This window comes from Nicotiana attenuata, chromosome 6 (genome assembly GCF_001879085.1).
Source record: "Nicotiana attenuata strain UT chromosome 6, NIATTr2, whole genome shotgun sequence".
NCBI classification, from domain to species: domain Eukaryota; kingdom Viridiplantae; phylum Streptophyta; class Magnoliopsida; order Solanales; family Solanaceae; genus Nicotiana; species Nicotiana attenuata.
In genome coordinates, this window is record NC_031994.1 from 85163712 (window position 1) to 85182427 (window position 18716).

Below are 18716 nucleotides of genomic sequence, written 5' to 3' on the forward strand. Positions count from 1 at the left end.
TAATTGAGGTTTATAAAAAGAGGGAGTATGATCGCTATGATCCTTTTATAAATGCACAAAGAGTTAGGCAAGTGTACTATGCTCCATATCCATTGCGGAGGGATAAGGCTTATTGGTTGGTTGTAATCAAAACAAAGCCTATTGGTAAAGTGGAAGTTGAGAATGTGCTAGATGCTGCTTACCAAAACGATACCTCAAGTGTTAACCAAATGGTGGATGATCAGTTAGAAAATTACTTAGAGCATCCTCAACGCATATTATAAGAAGTTGATATGGAGGAAATAACAATCATAGAAAATGAGGATGAAGAATCACCTAATAAAAATGAAATAAGTGAAGAGGAAGGATTTTTCAGACGAGGAAGGATACGTCGACGAAGACGACTAGCATGTTAGTTTTTTTAGGCGCTCTCAACTTATATAGATTTATATTCTCAATTCTAACATTTTCTTTAATTCATGCAGATGACCGGTAGGGGTCAAGGTAGGTCTAGGAAGGATAAAAGGCCTATTGATCATGATGATGGTGCTACACCCTCGCTTCCTTCCACTCCACACTTGCATCCCTCTGTTGCTGATGGCCATCTATTCCACCACATCCATCTACTCATCATACTACCCACCATTCGCCCTCCCGGCAGTATTATTATCATTCTCCGCCATAGGGCTATACCCTGCTTCCTCCATATGATACTACAGGTAGTTACATGGGTCCATCGAGTCAGCAGTCACAGAGGCATGTGGTACGTCCGTCATCTGCTCTATTTGCTTCATCACCAATTGGAAAGCATCCATCTAGATTACAGTCGGGCGGATCGTAGCAGTGGTCTAGATCGCAGTAGAGGTCTAGATCGATGCATGGGTGTGGATCGCAGCCATCTTCATCAGGGACCCCGTCTCCCTCTTCACAAAGTTTGTCTCCTAGCATTTCTAGACTTCGTATTCAAGATAGTCGCACTGAGCAAGATCCCTCCCTTTCTGCGCACGCTCCAGACTTATCGTATGATGATGATCCAGATGAAGTGCGGTATGATCGTTATCACAGGATGATCATCAGGCCTGAGGGAAATGGGTAAGATTTATTTAGTACTTCTTTATTTTTGCAGAATTATAATAGCTACTCTTGTTTATTTAATGTAATTGCTATGTTGCAGGTTCATACCTAATAATCGGGTTACAAAGACAATCACTGAAATTCTTGGCAGGTTGTATAGTGCACCCTATCCGACTTGGAGTGACTTTCCAAGGGATCTCATGCAACAAATGTTCAACAAACTTAATATTTTAATACAATTTTTATCTATTTAAGCATTATATTAACAATATTTTCATCTAATATTACATACTTTATTTGCAGACTAAGTGTGCATGGGAGGACCGGTATAACAGTGAAGTTTGTGCAAATTGGGAGTAAGAGACTATCTGATTCCTTCTGCTCCACTCGAAAGATTAACAAGAAGCCTTCATGGGTTCTACCGCATTTATGGGAGGATCTACAGGGGTATTGCACCACCAAGAAATTCGAGAAGAAGAGAGAACTTGGAAAGAAGGACCGAGCATCTGAGAATGGTGGCTCCTTGCACTGTGTGGGTGCAAGGAGCATGGGGGCAACGAGGAGACTACTGGTAATTCCTTAAAATATTTGCATCTATTTTTATCGAACTATATTTATATATGTTAATTTAGGTAACACGTTTTATTATATTTGTAGGAAAAATATGGGAGGAAGATGAATCATGATGAGTTCTTTATGGAGACTCACATCCGGAAGAAGAAGGCACCGACAGATCCTAGTAGATTGGTCGAGGACCGGGCGGAGACGGCATATGTAAGTTTCATAACTACTATAAATGTTTATAATATTATATAGTTAATAATTTTCTATCTTCTAAATAAAGGGTCGCTACAAGATTAATGTGGAGGAGTACACTCAGAGCTTGCCACCGAATGAGCAAGGCGAGCGACCACACCATTCAGACGAAGAAGCGCAGAGGATATGGTTGGATGTTGTCGGTGATCCTAAAAAGGGGATATCATACTGCCTTCCAGAGAAATCATTTCGGTGCTACAGGGTTGGATTACATGGTATAGGGACTTCCGTCCAAGGCAAGGCAATTGATAGGTCAACTATCTTGTCTATGGAAGAGAGGATCTCAAAGCTGACAGCAGAGCTTGAAGAGACAAAGGCTAGAGAACAAAATAGAGATGAACAATTTGGTACACTTCAAGTTCAGCTAGAAAGGAGGGACCAACAATTTAATCTCCTTCAAGGTCAGCTGGCCATTCTTCTTGCTAGTGGTGTTTTCCCCATTCCCCGGTCTCGTGAGCCTTCCCAATATGCTAATCCTTCTCATCGTGATCTTCGAACCATGCCAACGATGAAGGTTCTAGGAATGAAGATGGAGATGATGCTATATAAAACACTCATTGAATGATGTGTATTGCTAAACAAAGTATTGAACTTGACTATTTTTTAGTTGAGACTAGTTTTGAGTGATGATTGTATTGTTGATATTATTTTGTTATTGAACATTTGTATAGTTGTTGTGGTTGCCGTTGTTGTTATGGTTGGATTTGTTGTTGTGGTTGTTATTAGTTGTTGTTGTTGTTAGATAATGGTTGTTAGTGTTAGTTTATTGTTTTTGTTAGTTAATTGTTGTTGATTAATTATGGTTGAGTGACAGCAATGTAATGCTGCCATTATAGGATGGATATTGGTTATAATTGGCAGGTTGTGTAGCTTAAAAGCAGGCATTTTCTTCCAGCTTTTACCCAGATTTCCGACCGAAGTCGGTCGGAATCAATTTTTTTGCCCTGAAATTTATAATTTCCGACCAAATTCGGTCGGAAATTTCAAATAAATTCTCCAATTTTTTTGAAATTTCCGATCGAATTCGGTCAAAAATTATGAATTTATATTTATTTTTTAAAAAATAAATTAACAATTTATTACAATTTACAACTAATTTTTTATTTAAATAAAATTATTATTTTTAAAATTCCGACCAATTTCGGCCGGTATTAGAAAATTAAAAAAAAATTAATGGTTACCGATCAAATTCGGTCGGAAATTGAAGGTTGGCAATCAGTCAACGCTTTGAAATTTCTGACTGACTTCGGTCGTTACACGTTAGCGACCATTATTTTCCCGACCACTAAAAATGTCGAAAATTGATCAATTTTTATCGATTTCCGACCGATTTCGGACGGTTTTGGTGGACGAAATTACTCCGTTTTTTAGAAGTGCAAAGTGTTGGTTGTGCGAGGGATATTTTTCATAAACCCAATTATCCAGTCCTCATTATGATTTCGAATACTCTACCTATTCTTCTTATCCTGGGTTGCCTTTAGCTGCTCCATCTGTATTCAGCTTGTAAGAGTCTCATCTGGGTGGCTCCCATTTGGTGGTGATTTGATGGGTTGTTTTGGTGAAAGCATTTTTTGTCAACACAGAGTATTCTGTAGGTTTAGAGATGGTGTTGGTAGTGTTGATCTTATCTTTTTGCTATTGAAGAGATTGTTGTTCTTGCATAGGCAGATACGCCAAAAACAAAAGGGGATGATGTTTTCCCAGAGAATGTGGCCATTGAAGGGATTTTTCCTAATTGTATTCCAAGTTGGTGGCCATTGTTGGGCTGAAAAGATGGGGTTCTGTTGTCTGCTTTCAATAGATGCTTTGGACAGTAATTTCTTCCATAAGTGGATTGTATTTTTGCACTCAAAAAAGATATGGTCTACTGTTTCTTCACAGGCATGGCAGAAAGAGCATTGGGGGTCATAATTGACCCCAATTCTGTGGAGGTAGCCCCCAGTAGGGAGCCTTTTCAAGGTAAGTAGCCAGATGAAGTTCTTTATTTTATTCGGTGCCTGTAGTTTCCAGATCCAATTGAAAGTTCCTTCCTCTTCTGTTGCAATTCTATTTTTAGTTTTGCTAATAAAGGAGTAAGCAGAACTATTAGTGAAGGAACCACTGACAGTTAATTCCCAGATAAGATTGTCATCTTTTGTGGGGTTTGGGGGGATAAAGACAGAATTTATCAAGTTGAAAATGCTCGGGGGAAGATCCATTGATATGGTGGAGAGGTCCCAAGCCCCTGAATTGTAGACAGTGTCCGCTTTGGCATTTAGATCATTCAGGGAAAAAGGGCCTTCGATCATGTCCCTAATTGCTGGTTGATTAGGTATCCAAGTATCACTCAGAAAGTTGACCCTATTTCCTTTGTGGACTACCCGTTTGCTTACCTTACTACAAGTGTTCCATCCCTTGAGGATGCATTTCCATGTAGGGGATTTGGGGAATCTAGGATATCTAATGGCTCCAGTGGCCCTAGTTATTTGGCTCAGGTTGCAATGCTTATAAATGAGGACTCTTGCCCATAAGGTATTGGTGTTGTGGTAAGTCCTCCAGGAAAGATTAGTAAGAGCTACTTTGTTTTTTAGATCAGCTTTTTGGAACCCTAAACCACCATCAGCCTTCTTTTTGTAACCTTATCCCAGTTAATCAGGTGCAGCTTTTTCTTGTCTGGAGTGGTGCCTCAGATGAAGTTCCTTTGGATTTTATCAATTTGTTTGGTAACTTTGGTGGGCAGATTGATGTATTATATGACATGGCTGGGGATACTGTTTAAGGAAGACTTGGCCAGGACAGTTCTGCCAGCTATGTTTAGACAACTGGTTTTCCAGCCAGCCAATTTGGATTGCATATTATCAATTATGAATTTAAAGTCTGCACGAGTGGCTTTCTTATGGAATATGGGGAAACCAAGGCATTTACCAAAGTGTGTGGTAGCTTGAATAGACAGAGTGTTGGTGAGGTTCTCCAATGAATCTTGGGATGTATTGGAGGAGAGGAGCACCCTTGACTTAGCAAGGTTGATTTTTTGACCTGAATTCTCATTGAAGGTCTGCAGAATATAGTGTATGGAAGTGCAATTTCTCTTGCTTGCTTTGGCAAACAGGGTGAGGTCATCTGCAAAGAAGAGGTGAGAGATTTTAGGGCCAGCTCTACTGATACTTATGGGCTGCCATAGTTTTTCCAAGACAGCTTTATCTATTGACCTGGATAGTCTCTCCATACACATTATAAATATGTAAGGAGATATTGGGTCCCCTTGCCTAATGCCTCTTGAAGGCTTGAAGGATTCAGTCTTTCCCCCATTAATAAGAATGGAGATGGTGGAAGAGCTAATGCAGGACATAATGAGCTTGGTTAAACCAGGTGGAAAATTGAAGGCATGAAGTGTGTCCCTGATGAATGGCCACTCCAGCCTGTCAAAAGCTTTTTCAAGATCAATTTTGAGGATCATGTTCCCCTGTTTCCCTTTCATTTTCCTAAAGTGAGTGATATACTCTTGCACAATGATGGCATTATCACAGGCTCTTTTATTGGAGAGGAAACTGGCCTGGCTAGGCCCAATGATGTTGGGCAACTCAAGGGGCGTCCATCAGGACCAGGGGCTTTAAAGGGCTATGGGAGAAGATTGCCCTTTTTTATTTCCCCCAACTCAAGGGGCATGTCCAGTCTGTCCCTTTGGGAATCAGAGAGGGTATGGGACATAGTAAGATGACTGGTGGTAGACGTGGGGGCTTGGGAGTGGGAGGAGGTATAGCGGTTGGTGAAGAAAGTAATTATAGATGTTTAGATATCTAGTTGGTCATAGTGCCAGTTTCCACTCTCATCTTTCAGAGAAAAGATTCTGTTCCTTCTTCTTCTATTGAGAGTGGAAGTGTGGAAGAATCTGGTGTTAGTATCACCCTCATTGAGCCATAAAATCCTAGATTTGAGCTTCTAAAATTCCTCTTCATTTTTAAGGATTGAGTTAAGATCACTAAGAAGATTGGTTTCTAGGTTTAACAAGTAACTACTGAATTGGTAATTGGGTGATTTTTTGATTCCTGCAACTCTTGCTAAGATTCTTCTTTTCTTGTGGAAGATGCTATCAAAGGTATCTCCATTCCACTTAGTCACAATTCTCTTGAATGAGTCAGTGGATTGGAGGAGTGTTAAGCTAGCAGAGAAAGCCTCATTGATGATATTTGGGAAGGTTAGGTGGCTAGCCTACATGGATTCAAATCAAAAGGGTCTAGTCAGTTTATTGAAGGGTGTCCCTACAAGGACAACCTGGATGGGGCAGTGATCAGAGTGGGTCCTAGGTAGGTGCAACACAGTAGCCTCAGGGTACTGTGTGATCCAATTTTCATTGGCAAAGCACCTATCAATTCCTTCAAGGATGGCTCTGTTGTTGTATCTTTTATTAGACCAAGTGAATTTACTACCTTTGTAACCTAGGTCTAGCAGATTGCATTCATTAATACAGTTCCAGAATAGGTTACTGCGGCTATGGCTTATGAGGTTACCCCCAAATTTGTCCCTTGCCTTCAAGACTTCATTGAAGTCTCCTCCCACAAACCAGTTATTTGTGAGACTTTTGGAGATTGTAATTAAGTTATCCTATAGGATTTTCCTATCTGCTAAAACATTACTAGCATAAATTGCGGAGAATAGCCAAGGAGTATGATTAGGGAGTACCTTCACCATAGCATGGATACCTTGAAGGGTGGTGGCCACCTTATCGACCCTCACAATGTCCTCCTTCCACATAATCACGATCCCCCCAGATAGGTCGATGGTCGGCGATTGGATAATCATATCGAACTGAAGCTCTTTAACCAGCTACTTGTGGCCTACCATTTTTGTCTCAAGAAGAACGAGCATGGCTGGCTTGTGCATTTTTACTATCTCCATACAATGCCGTTTGAACTCAGCATTGTTCCCACCCCTAACAGTCTATATGATGTAATTCGTTAGGGGTGATTGGATGGGTAGGTGATGACTAGGGCTGTGCATTTGGATCGGATATCCGAAATCCGATCTGATCCACTCTATTTCGGATTTTTGGATTTTGGATTTTCGGATTGGATACGGATTGTGTTTTATAAAATTTCGGATTTTCGGATTGGATTCGGATTGGTATGATCTAAATCCGATCCGATCCGAAATCCGAAACTATATGTACCTATATAAATACTACACTAAAATTTTAGGGTTAGGCTTATTCATTTTTTACACACCCCCTCACTCACTTAGATTTTTCCGCCTCTCTTCTCTTCAGTGAAGACTAAAGAGTCTCAAAGACTCAAAGTCTCAAACTTCTGATTTTACTTTGATTTTTATGTCTCTTTCTTCTGCCTCTCTTCCCTTCTCTTATGTCTTTTATGTCTCTTTCATGTTCTATTTTTCAACTTTTGATTTTACTTTGTATTTTTTTTTTGTTTTGGTTAGATTGGAAGATGAGTACAGAGACACCGAATAAACTTCAAATTGTTAGAAAATTTTGGTGTAAAGAGATGCTTCAACTGATTCCACAACCAACAACAGTGAATCTCAATATGATTGTATGGTGTTTTAGGAGATGAATGGTGTTTATTCACTCAATTTTTTTTATTATGATTGAATGGTTCTTTAGGAGATGAATGGTTTTTTCTGATTGAATGGTGTTTTAGGAGATGAATGGTCCTAAGTCCTAACCAGCACTTTTGTGACAATCCGATCCGACAATCCGAAAAATTATTCGATCCAAAGTTTAAAATCCGATCCGATCCAATGTTAATTCGGATCGGATTCGGATTGCCCTTTTCAGAATACGAAATCCGAAATCCGAAATCCGAATCCGAAATATGCTAAATCCGATCCAATCCGATCTGTGCACAGCCCTAGTGATGACCTTCCTAAGGGTTCCCCATTCTTTGCGGGGTCCTCGTCGGAGATGGTGGGGGTTTTCTCTTGAGGATGAGAATTGAAGTTAGATTTAGTAGGGGTTTGATGGATCCATGTGTCTGGTGGGACACTAGACTCAGTCCACACTTATCATTGATCTGGGGCATAGTATGACAAGTACCTCGCTAGTCTCTACACTGAACTCGATCGCCCTGACTAGGTCCAGTAAGAGCGAGTACGTTCGTAGGGGGCCGTCGATTATTCCTTCCTCCTATGGCGAGTTTTTCTTTTTGAGAATTTTTAGGGCCTTGCTGATTCGATTTTTGATGTTGCTGAGAGGTGGCGATGTGCTCTTCTCTGACAGTGCAGAAGATGATGGCAATTGATGGATTTGGGGGTCGATTGACACGATGATCGGCTTCGCCGTTGGGTCCTCTGTTGCCATATCGGGGAAGAATGGTAAGGACTGAAAGGTTTGGAACATCTGACTGTTGAGTAATTGAGGGTCGATGTTGGGTGGCATGTTGTCCTTGTTTACCATCATCTGCCACAGGAATGGACCAAAGGCAGCTAGGGCTTTGTTCAAGGCCTCTACAGTTACCCTTCCTAGGTGAGCTGGATCCTGAACAATCAGCGTCACTTTCTAGCTTCCCAAGGTGAAACTGTAGGTTAAACCCTGGCCTTGCAGCACCGCTTCCAGCCAAGATGCCGGTAGGTAGTCCAGTGGTAGTGGCAATGAGGTCACGAAGGTTGTCGTTTGATTTTCTTTTCATTTTTGTGTTTTTTTTGTTTTACTACTTTGGGTAATGGGGGGATTAACTTAAGGGGCCGATCAATTATTACAACCTTTTGTGTCAAATCTCGGTCAGTGGAGGAGGCGATGTTAATTACGCCTGGGGGGGAGGGGGGTTTGTGTATTAATTAGAGATCTTTTGGAGTGGACGGTGGGTGTCTTTTCACCTGAATTTGAGTGAGGTTCCAGAGAGTGTATTTGAGTGTTCATGGTGAATGTTGAGATTTCCCCATTAGAGGTTATCTTAGAGGTATACGTAGGGGGACGTAGGTGAGAGAGTAGGGGTGGGTTGTTGGGCTGACAACCTCCAATTAGGTGGGGGCCCTATTGGGTGGGCGTCAGTGGACCCATAATATATTGGCTCAGATTTGGAGTATGTTGCCTCGTTAGATGGGCCAAAAGTGGAGGCATGTTCTAGGGAGGCGAGTTTGGGGTCAAGGATATGGGATGTGTCAGCTTTGTCGGGTCCCGATCTAGCTTTTTGTTTTGTACTTGTATTGGGCTGGGACCGCGTCGGGGTGGTGGCCTGGTATTGAGGGTGGGGCTTAGTTTGCTACTTGGTCCATTGGGCCTATTGTATGGTTTTTGGGTTGTGTTTACTAGCTTTAGAATTTTACCGAACAGTTTGGGTTTGTAGAAACTTACTTGAATTTGCATCGAACATGTTTACCTGAATACGTTGAGCATGTGTTGAGTGATGTTGGTTGTTTTTCGCTACTCCATTCCTTCATTTGTTTTTTGTTGGCCTTGTTTTTTCCTTCTTGGGAAGGTGACTGTTTTCCACTCATTTTCTTCTTTTTGTTCCACATTTTTTTCAAAGGTTTCCGGTGCTTCTGATGGGCCAGTAGGTTGAGGCTTTCTGTAGTTGCATCCGTTTGAGGTGTGCCTAATTCTGCCACATGAAGTACATAGTGTACCTTCTCCTTCATAGATCACTACTTGCTTGTGATCTCCGATTATGACTGAGGTTTCTACCGAGGTTTCTATGGGTACTTAAATGCATATGCGAGCATATCTTCCCCAGAGGGTGGAGGAGGTGCATGAGTCTATTTTCAACAACTTACCCAGCTTCCTGCCCACTTCTTGTAGAATTTCTTTGTCATAGAATTTTGTTGGCAGTTGTGGGAGGCGAATCCAAATGGCTATGGTAGAGAGTGCGGCCTCTTGTGGAACGAATTTTGGTTCCCATTTACGTACTAATAGAAAGTTCCCTGAGATAAACCATGGTCCTAGGTGTAGTGCATTTATCATATTTTCCTCTAAGCTGAATTTGACAACGAAGAAATCACATCCTAGGTCAATCAAGATTAACTGTTCGGATGGTTTCCAGTGTGACATTCTACGTCCAAAGACCTTTATGATTATAGAGTAACGCTAAGGGAGGTAGAGGCGCTGTTTGTCATCGTGAGATAGTGGGATTGATCCTTCGATGTTTTTTCCTTTATCGTTCTTAATGATTGTGGGAACATCATCCTCATAGTATTTATTTTGCTGGCTTGAAAAGTATGAAAATGCAGAAGATAAATTTAAGATAGGTCACTACTCAAAAGAGCAATATACAGTTTCCCACTAAAACTATCACTTATTATGGCGACTCGATACTTACTTTTGATGGCGGCTAAGTAGATTTCCTAGAACAACGTCATTGAAAATCTTATTTTGGGTAGTGTTTGTTTGGAAATTTCAATTTGATCATTTGACTAAGTTGGATTAAAGTTTAGTCCTTAGAGTCGAGATTAATACATTTAATCACAATTTTTAAGACAAGTCAAGTCATTCTTTCACTTTTAGCGTAGATTTTNGGGGGGGGGGGGGGATAACCTAATGCCCAAAGCATTTTGTTTTCATACAGGATTCGGGAAAATACCACATCCCAAGAGTGTAATGTAGACAAACTCCTTAATATAAATATCAGTGGCTGCTTTCATGGCTCGAACCTCTGACCTATAGGTGTAAATAAAAATTAAAATAAAATAAGCCTTAATCATTCTCAATCATTTCATCCATTACACATCAAATTCTTAATATATTAAATTAATTTATTTTAAAGATATAGTTTAACCAAGAGTTAGAGTTAAATTAAGGGTGTCAATATATTAGGCTAAACAAACTTTAAATACTTTGATTTTGGCTTCTAAATTAGAGTGTGCATTTATACCAATAAATACTATCTTACTCACTCTCGTGCACTTTAATTGATTTTTTAGCCTTTTTTGTGGTCCACAATATTTAATCTTTTCATATATCAAGAAGGATTTAATCTATTTATTCAGAGATGCCCTTGGAGTAATGAGCATAGGAGTATTTTTAACATTTTAAATGAATAAATTAAGGTTATTATGATCAATTTTATTATTAATTAATGCTAAAAGGTCTTTTTTTTTTAATATGTGTGAAAATATCTAAAAGAAATCAATTAAAGTGGATCTTTGAATATTTGTTAGTACGACATATGACATCATCATGATCAGTTCTCTAACATATAATGACTTTATATGAATATTTCAAAGAACTTTATCAAAATCGAACTCTTACTACTTTCTATAAGTCATTGTGAGATGTAATGTGCCCAATGGCTTATCATATTAGGACATTTATTAAAATACATTTCAAATAATTTATAGCGGACATTCACTTGCAAGACAAAAAGGGTTATTGATGAGAGGTATTATAATTGCAAGGAAATTAACACCACACAGCTGAGTAAATTGATCACCTAAAAATATTATTTGTTTATGCTTTAAACTCATGACCCCAAAATTATAGACAAAGCTTATACCCCAATATCATAGTTTAAGTAGTCGTGTTTTTCAAACTTTATTGTAACCTTTATACATCATTAACATACTTTTTTTCATAAACTAGTTCACTTTCGCCTTACATGGCTACTTTAGATTACAAAAATTCCAACAACAAAACTACCAAAATTACAAGAAGTTTTACGACAAANGTCTTCAAAAAGTCATAGGGATATTGACTTTTTGATGGCAAGAAATTCAGTCCAAAGGACTCGATGATTTTTTTTCAACAACAATTAGTTATGTGGTTTGTCATTAAATTGGTGGCACTGGTGCGATAATAAATTTGGGAATTACTAATCTCGGGATAAAATACTAAAACGATAAAGATGCCCTTATCCAAGGCTCTTCTTTCAAAATCCTTTAAAAATAAAATTAAGGTTAAATTTAGAAATAAAACTTTATCCCAACTTATCTAATGAGAACAAACACATATTTTATATCTTACTCGTTATTAGTCGAGTAAACTAAATATCTACTAATAAAAATACATTTCCCCTGAGCTTTCTAATGATTGAGACGCTCTTTAAAGTTCAATGTAAAGATGTAATTGAGTTTAGTCAAGCTAACTCAACTTGAATGTAAAATATACATTTCGAGCTCAAACATGAGCTCAGATTTAAAGACTTCAAACCCGAGTTCAAGTCATTAGTGGGATTGGAAGATGGTGAATGGGAAGTGGAGGGAAGAAATATGAAGAGAAAGTGAATTGGTTCCCTTATGCTTTGGAAAGAGCAATTATACCTCATTGGTAGTGGAAAGAAAAGGGAATGTGCTTATATTAAGAAAGCACTTCTCTTGATGTTACATGAGTTGGAAAGAAGGTAAGCATCGCACCGTCATCATCGTCGTCGCTCGCTCGCTCGGCTTCAGATGAAAAGTCCACCCGAAATAATCTAGGATCTGCGCGTGTGATGCGACCCGGTCTATTTCCTTTCCAGGATAATTTTAAATCCTTTTCCCGAAATATTTAAACACTCCCGCTAGCTCCAACAACCATGGCTGTTTCTAAAAGGCTGCAAATTTTCAGAAAAAGTGCCAGAAAATGGCTATAAATTCGCTTTGATCCCAAAAGTTTTCCTTACAAAATTTGCTGAAATTCTTCTTCTGCACAAATAAATTCTAGTGTGATTTAGAGCCATTAGGTGGTTCGCAGTTCACCAGCATTTTAGGTACCGATACTCTGGTGAGTTAAATCGTTCTATGGAGGATAATATTCTAACATCTCGGGTACTTGAGGGGAATAATTTTCTAAAGGACACAATATGCATTCAGTGGGCTCGATTTCATTCCGAAATTTATTTTTCAGATTCCGTTTTGATCATTTCGAGATTCTGCTTTACTTCTTAGTTAATACAAGTTGATAACAATCTTAAGAAAATTATTTTTATGCTTTAATCTGTATTATGTTCTTTGGAGATTAAAATCTTTGTGGTTTTCTACTCCTTTTGAATTTTTCTATTTCTGATTTGAAGTTATAAATACTTTGTCGGAGTATTAAAATTCAGAAACGATTTGAAGAAAATACAAACTTCATCGTTTTCTTGTGAAACAGTATGTAAAAACTTCGGTTTTTGTTTATTAAACGTGTTGTTTATTATTATTTACAGTACTGTTGCTGTTTTATTTTCTGCCGTTAATTGAACTATTTTGTTGTTGATAACGAGAAAGGAAAATTGAAAATGGATATCCTTCTGCAAATGTTGCGGCAACGACCATAGCCTTGTCTAGCCGAACTGTTGTGCCACCGGCCGAAAAACCGGGAAATTTTCCAAAGCCAACTTCAAAGGATGGCAGCAAATGGTGTTCTTTTGGCGTACCTCGCTTGGTATGCAGAAACTCACCAGTGAAGACCCTCCAGTGCCTACCACCGACATGCCAGACAATGAAAAGTTTATGATTGTTGAGGCGTGGAAACATGCAAATTTTCTTTGCATGTCGCTACATCCTAAGTGCTTTGGAGGATGATTTGTACAATGTCTACGCTGCTATGAATACTTCGAAAGAATTATGGGATGCACTTGAGAAGAAGTACAAGACTGAGTATGCGTGCTTGCAAAAAATTTGGTTGTCAAGTTTCAAGACTATAAAATGATAGATAGCAAACCGTTGAACCCCAATTTCAAGAGCTTCAACCTGTTTTTCACGACCTTATTGCTTAAGGTAAGGTAGTGAATGAAGCATTTCAAGTGGCTGCAATGATTGAAAAGTTGCCTCCTTCGTGGAGAGATTTCACAAACTATCTAAAGCACACGCGCAAAGAAATAAAGTTGGAAGATCTTGTGATTCATCTCAAGATTAAGGAAGATAACAAAACAGCCGAGAAGAAGTCGTGTGGAAATTCAACGATTATGGGAGCGAATATCGTTGAAGAGGTTGCTCCAAAAAGTAATAAGAGGAAGAGGTCTTTTGGACAGACTAAGGAGCAGAACAAGGCAACTGCTATAATTGTGGAAAAGTTGGTCACAAAACCCCTGACTGTCGTCTCCCGAAAAAGGACAAGAAAAAGGGACAGGCCAACATAGTGGAGAAGAATGATGACATTGATGATCTGTGTGCAATGCTTTCGGAATGTAACTTAGTTGGAAATTCGAAGGAGTGATTGATTTACTCTGGAGCCACTCGACATATTTATGCTGTGAAAAGAAGCATTTGCGACTTCTCTACTATTGGTCCCGAAGAAGAGCTTTCCATGAGAAATACTACAACAGCCACGATTAAGGTTTTGGGAAGATATTCCTAAAGATGACTTCCGGCAAGGTGTTAACGCTCAACAACGTTCTTCATGTTCCTACTATTAGAAAAAATTTAGTTTCAACTTCTCTACTTGTTAAGAGTGGATTCAAATGTGTATTTGTATCAGACAAAGTTATTGTAAGCAAGAATGATATGTATGTATGAAAAGGATACCTCACATAGGGCATTTTCAAACTCAATGTAATGGTTGTTGACAGTACTAATAAAATTTTAGCTTCTTCTTATTTATTGGAGTCAAATGATTTATGGCATATTCGCTTAGGCCATGTCAATTACAAAATCTTGCGGAAGTTAATTAATTTAGAAGTATTGCCTAATCTCGAGTGCAATAAATCAAAATGTCAAATATGTGTTGAATCTAAGTTTGTCAAACGTCCTTATAAGTCTCACGACCCAAATTCCAACTAGTCGTCATGGCACCTAACCGAACCCGCTAGGTAAGCCAATTAAGAACTAACCAAGTCCAATAACAATTAAGTAAAGAAATATCTGAATCCGATACATTTCTGAAGGACTAGTAGTACAAATCATGAGCTTCAAAGAATAGAATTTACAAAGCCCGTATGAAATAAATACATCATCTTTTAAAAAAATATATAAACAGCGTTTTAGGTATCTAAGACTATCATGAACAAAAGGCAGTTACAGCCGAAACATAGGTACATCTTCAAATCCAGCTCCCATCGAACACAGCAACAACAACAGCCAACATCTGTACGCAATGTGCAGAAGTATAGTACGAGTACAACCGACCCCATGTACTCAATAAGTAACAAACCTAACCTTAGGTTGAAAGTAGTAACGAGCTAGAACATGGTCAGGTCCAACACCAGTAGCCAACACAATTCACAACAACGTATAGCATATAAATAAGGAAGCAACTCAGAGATAACATGCTCAGCTTTTTACAGTTTTTTCGAAAATAGTTCCGCTTTTCAAGAATATCAGTGAAAACCTAAATCCTTTAGTTGTGATGACCCAAATGGTCATCTTTTGTTTTAAAATTCGAATCCGTGTTTCGAGGCCTTAAAAACCTCCATTTATTTTTTCTCGATTTGCGTGCGCAGTCCGGGCGCGTATCCGGAAAGCTTTTATGTGAAAAATTTAAGAAAAGATAATTTTTGCTTAAAAAGATGATTTTAGTTGACTTCGGTTAATATTTTGGGTAAACGGACCCATACCTGTGTTCCGACGGTCCCGGAGGGTCCGTAGTAAAATATGGGACTTGGGCGTATGCCCGAAATCAAATTCCGAGGTCCCTAGCAAGAGAAATGAATTTTTGAAAAATTGTTAACTGTAAATTTTTGATGGTTTTCGGAAAATTGAATAATGTTTGATATTATTGGTATCGGGCCGTATTTTGGTTCCGGAGCCCGGTACAGGTCCGTTATAATATTTAAGCCTTATCTGTGAAATTTGGTGAAAAACGGAAGTGATTTGACGTGATTCGTACCATCGGTTGAGAAATTAGAAAGTTCGAACTATCTTGAAAATTTAATGAGTTTTGGTGTTGAATTCATAGTTCTAGATGTTATTTTTGCGATTTGATCACGCGAGCAAGTTCGTATGATGTTTTAAGACTTTTGTGCATGTTTGGTTTGGAGCCCCGAGGGCTCGAGTGAGTTTTGGATAGGCTACGGAGTGATTTTTGAACTTAGAGAATTGCTGGTGTGCTTCAGCTGAGTTGCAGGCCTCAGACCTCGCAAATGCGAGGTCAAGATTTGCAATTGTGACTGCTTTCACTGCCGCAATTGCGAGGCTTCCATTGCAAATGCGAAGAAGCCAGGGCTAGCTTAGTTCTCGCAAATGCAAGATTTGCTTCACTAATGCGAAGAGTGTCCAGGAAGGCCAGTAATTGCAAATGCGACATAATGGTCGCAAACGCAAAGGCAACAGAGATTGCGAAGGTTCGCATTTGCGATGCCCTTCTCGCAATTGCGAGCTTTGCAAATGCGAAGCTCCAATCGCAATTGCGACATCTGCAGCTATTAAGTTGGGACTTAGACGGGATTTTCACCTATTTTTCAATTCTCTCGAACCCTAAACCTCCATAGGCGATTTTCCAGAGACCCAAACTTTTCCAAATCATAGGTAAGTGAATTCTAACTCATTTCTTTCAATCTATTTCATCTTTTTGCAAGGTTTCATCACAAAATCTAAGGATTTTCATGGGAAATTGCGTATTTTGGGGTGAAATTTGGGAATTTCGAAATTTGGAGAATTAGACCTCAAATTGAGGTCGGATTCCAAAACCAATTGCATATCCGGGCTCGGGGGTGAATGGGTAATCGGGTTTTGGTCCGAACTTCGAGTTTTGACCAAGCGGGCCCGGGGTCGATTTTTGACTTTTTGGGAAAAATGTTGGGAAAACTTTCACTATGCATTGGAATTGGTTTCTTTAGCATTTATTGATGCTATTAAGTTAATTATGGCTAGATACGAGTGAATTGCTGGTGGAATCGAGAGGCAAGGCGGTGATTGAGCTTTCAAATACCCGTTGGCTTGAGGTAAGTGTTTGGTCTAACCTTGACTTGAGGGATTAGGGATCCCCGACTAGCTTGCTATGTGAGATATCATGTACGTGGCGTGTAAGTGTGGTGACGAGTACCTATGTATCGCCAAATTACTTGTTTAGCCTGTTTCCTTCCCCCGTTCCCTTATATTTTGCTTTCCTACCTTAATTGCTACTTGCTTATCGATGCTTCCATGTCTAATAGTTTCATGTTAACTGTTGAATTTCCTATTGAAGTATTATTTGTTTCGTAGCTTCATTTTACTTCCTTGTTGGATCATGTTGGTTATTGGTGCTTCATGGTACACCTAGGTTGGTCTCCCTGTATAGTTTAACTAGTGAAGTTTTACATTGGTAGTGATATTCCATTGTGTTGGTTTGAGGAATAGGTGTTGTGGAGGATTTGGGTTGATTTTTAAATACTTGCCTTTATCTTGTGATTGGTGCTATTATGTATATGTATAATTGGATCGGGTCGCACGCCGCAACAGGAGGAATAAGGGTGAATGTGGTTGTCTGGTGGGATCGGGTTGCACGCCGCAACAAGGAGTAATAAGGGTGGACAAGTGGGATTGGGTTGCGCGCCGCAACAGGAGTAATAAGGGTGGACTGGTAGGATCGGGTTGCACGCCGCAACAAGGAGTAATAAGGGTGAATATTGATATTGTTGTATGTTTATATGAAGGGATCAGGATGCACGCCGCATCAGTTGTTGTTATGTATTCATTTCTGCGGAGGTCCATTATTGTGATGTTGAAACGCCCTCAAGGATTGGTTATAGCTCAATGCTAGTGGAACGACTGGGTTCCGTATTTCTTTAATGCAAATTCCGCATATTCATTCTGTACTTCCTTTCTATTTATTATAAAATGTTGCAGGTTTTATATATATATATATATATATATATATATATATATATATATATATATATATATATATATATATATATTGTTATGCCCCGTCGTAGCCTCGTCACTATTTCGTCGAGGTTAGGCTCAGCACTTACCAGCATTTATTTCCGCAGATTTACTTTTGTTAAGTTTTAAGTATTAAAGACAAAGAAAATATTCTGTAATGTTGGCTAGCCTAGCGATACAATGTTAGGCGCCATCACGGTCCCGACGGTGGGAAATTCGGGTCGTGACAAGTTGGTATCAGAGCACTAGGTTGCCTCGGTCTCACAATTCAAGAACAAGCTTGGTAGATTCTAAGGGATCGGTACGGAGACGTCTGTGCTTATCCCTAGAGGCTACTGAGTTAGGAACAATTTCACTACTATTCATTCTCTGTCGTGCGGTTTGATCTCTCAATTCTAATTGAACTTTTACTTTGTTCTTTCGCAAATAACGAGAACACGTACCGCTTTATCAGCTGATCAACAGCACGAGCCCTAAGTGGAAGCTCCTACGAGGGGCAGAGGACGAGGACGAGGCCGTGCTAGAGGCCGAGGCAGGGGCAGGGCTCAGCCTAGAGCTCGAGCAGCAGCACTAGCGGTGGAGCCTCAGGTTGAGTTTGACGATGAGGTTCCGGCCCAGACCGTTCCAACGGGCCCATCTCACGTTCCGGAGGGGTTCATAGCTACCCCGATACTCCAGGATGCTCTGGTCCGTCTAGTCGGCCTTATGGAGATTGTCACTCAGGCATGCATACTTCCAGTAGCACCAGCCGTCTCTCGTGCTGGAGGAGGAGCATAGACTCCCGCTACTCACACTCCGGAGCAGATGGCTCCCAAGTTTCAGACTCCAACAGCTCAGCCAGTAGGGGTAGTCCCGCCGGGTGTTGTAGCACAGACCGGTGATGAAACAGCTATGTCTTCAGATGCTTTGTGGAGGTTGGACAGGTTCACCAAGCTCTTCACTACTACCTATTATGCTACTTCTTCAGAGAATCCCCATGACTATTTGGACAGTTGCCATGAGGTTCTACGGAACATGGGGATAGTGGAGACCAATGGGGTCGACTTTGCTGCTTTCCGTCTGTCAGGTTCCACCAAGAAATGGTGGAGAGATAATTGTTTGGCCAGACTAGCTGGGTCACCAACTCTCACTTGGGACCAGTTCTCGCAGCTATTCTTGGAGAAACATCTTCCTATCACTCAGAGAGAGGACTATCGGAGGCAGTTTGAGCATCTTCAGTAGGG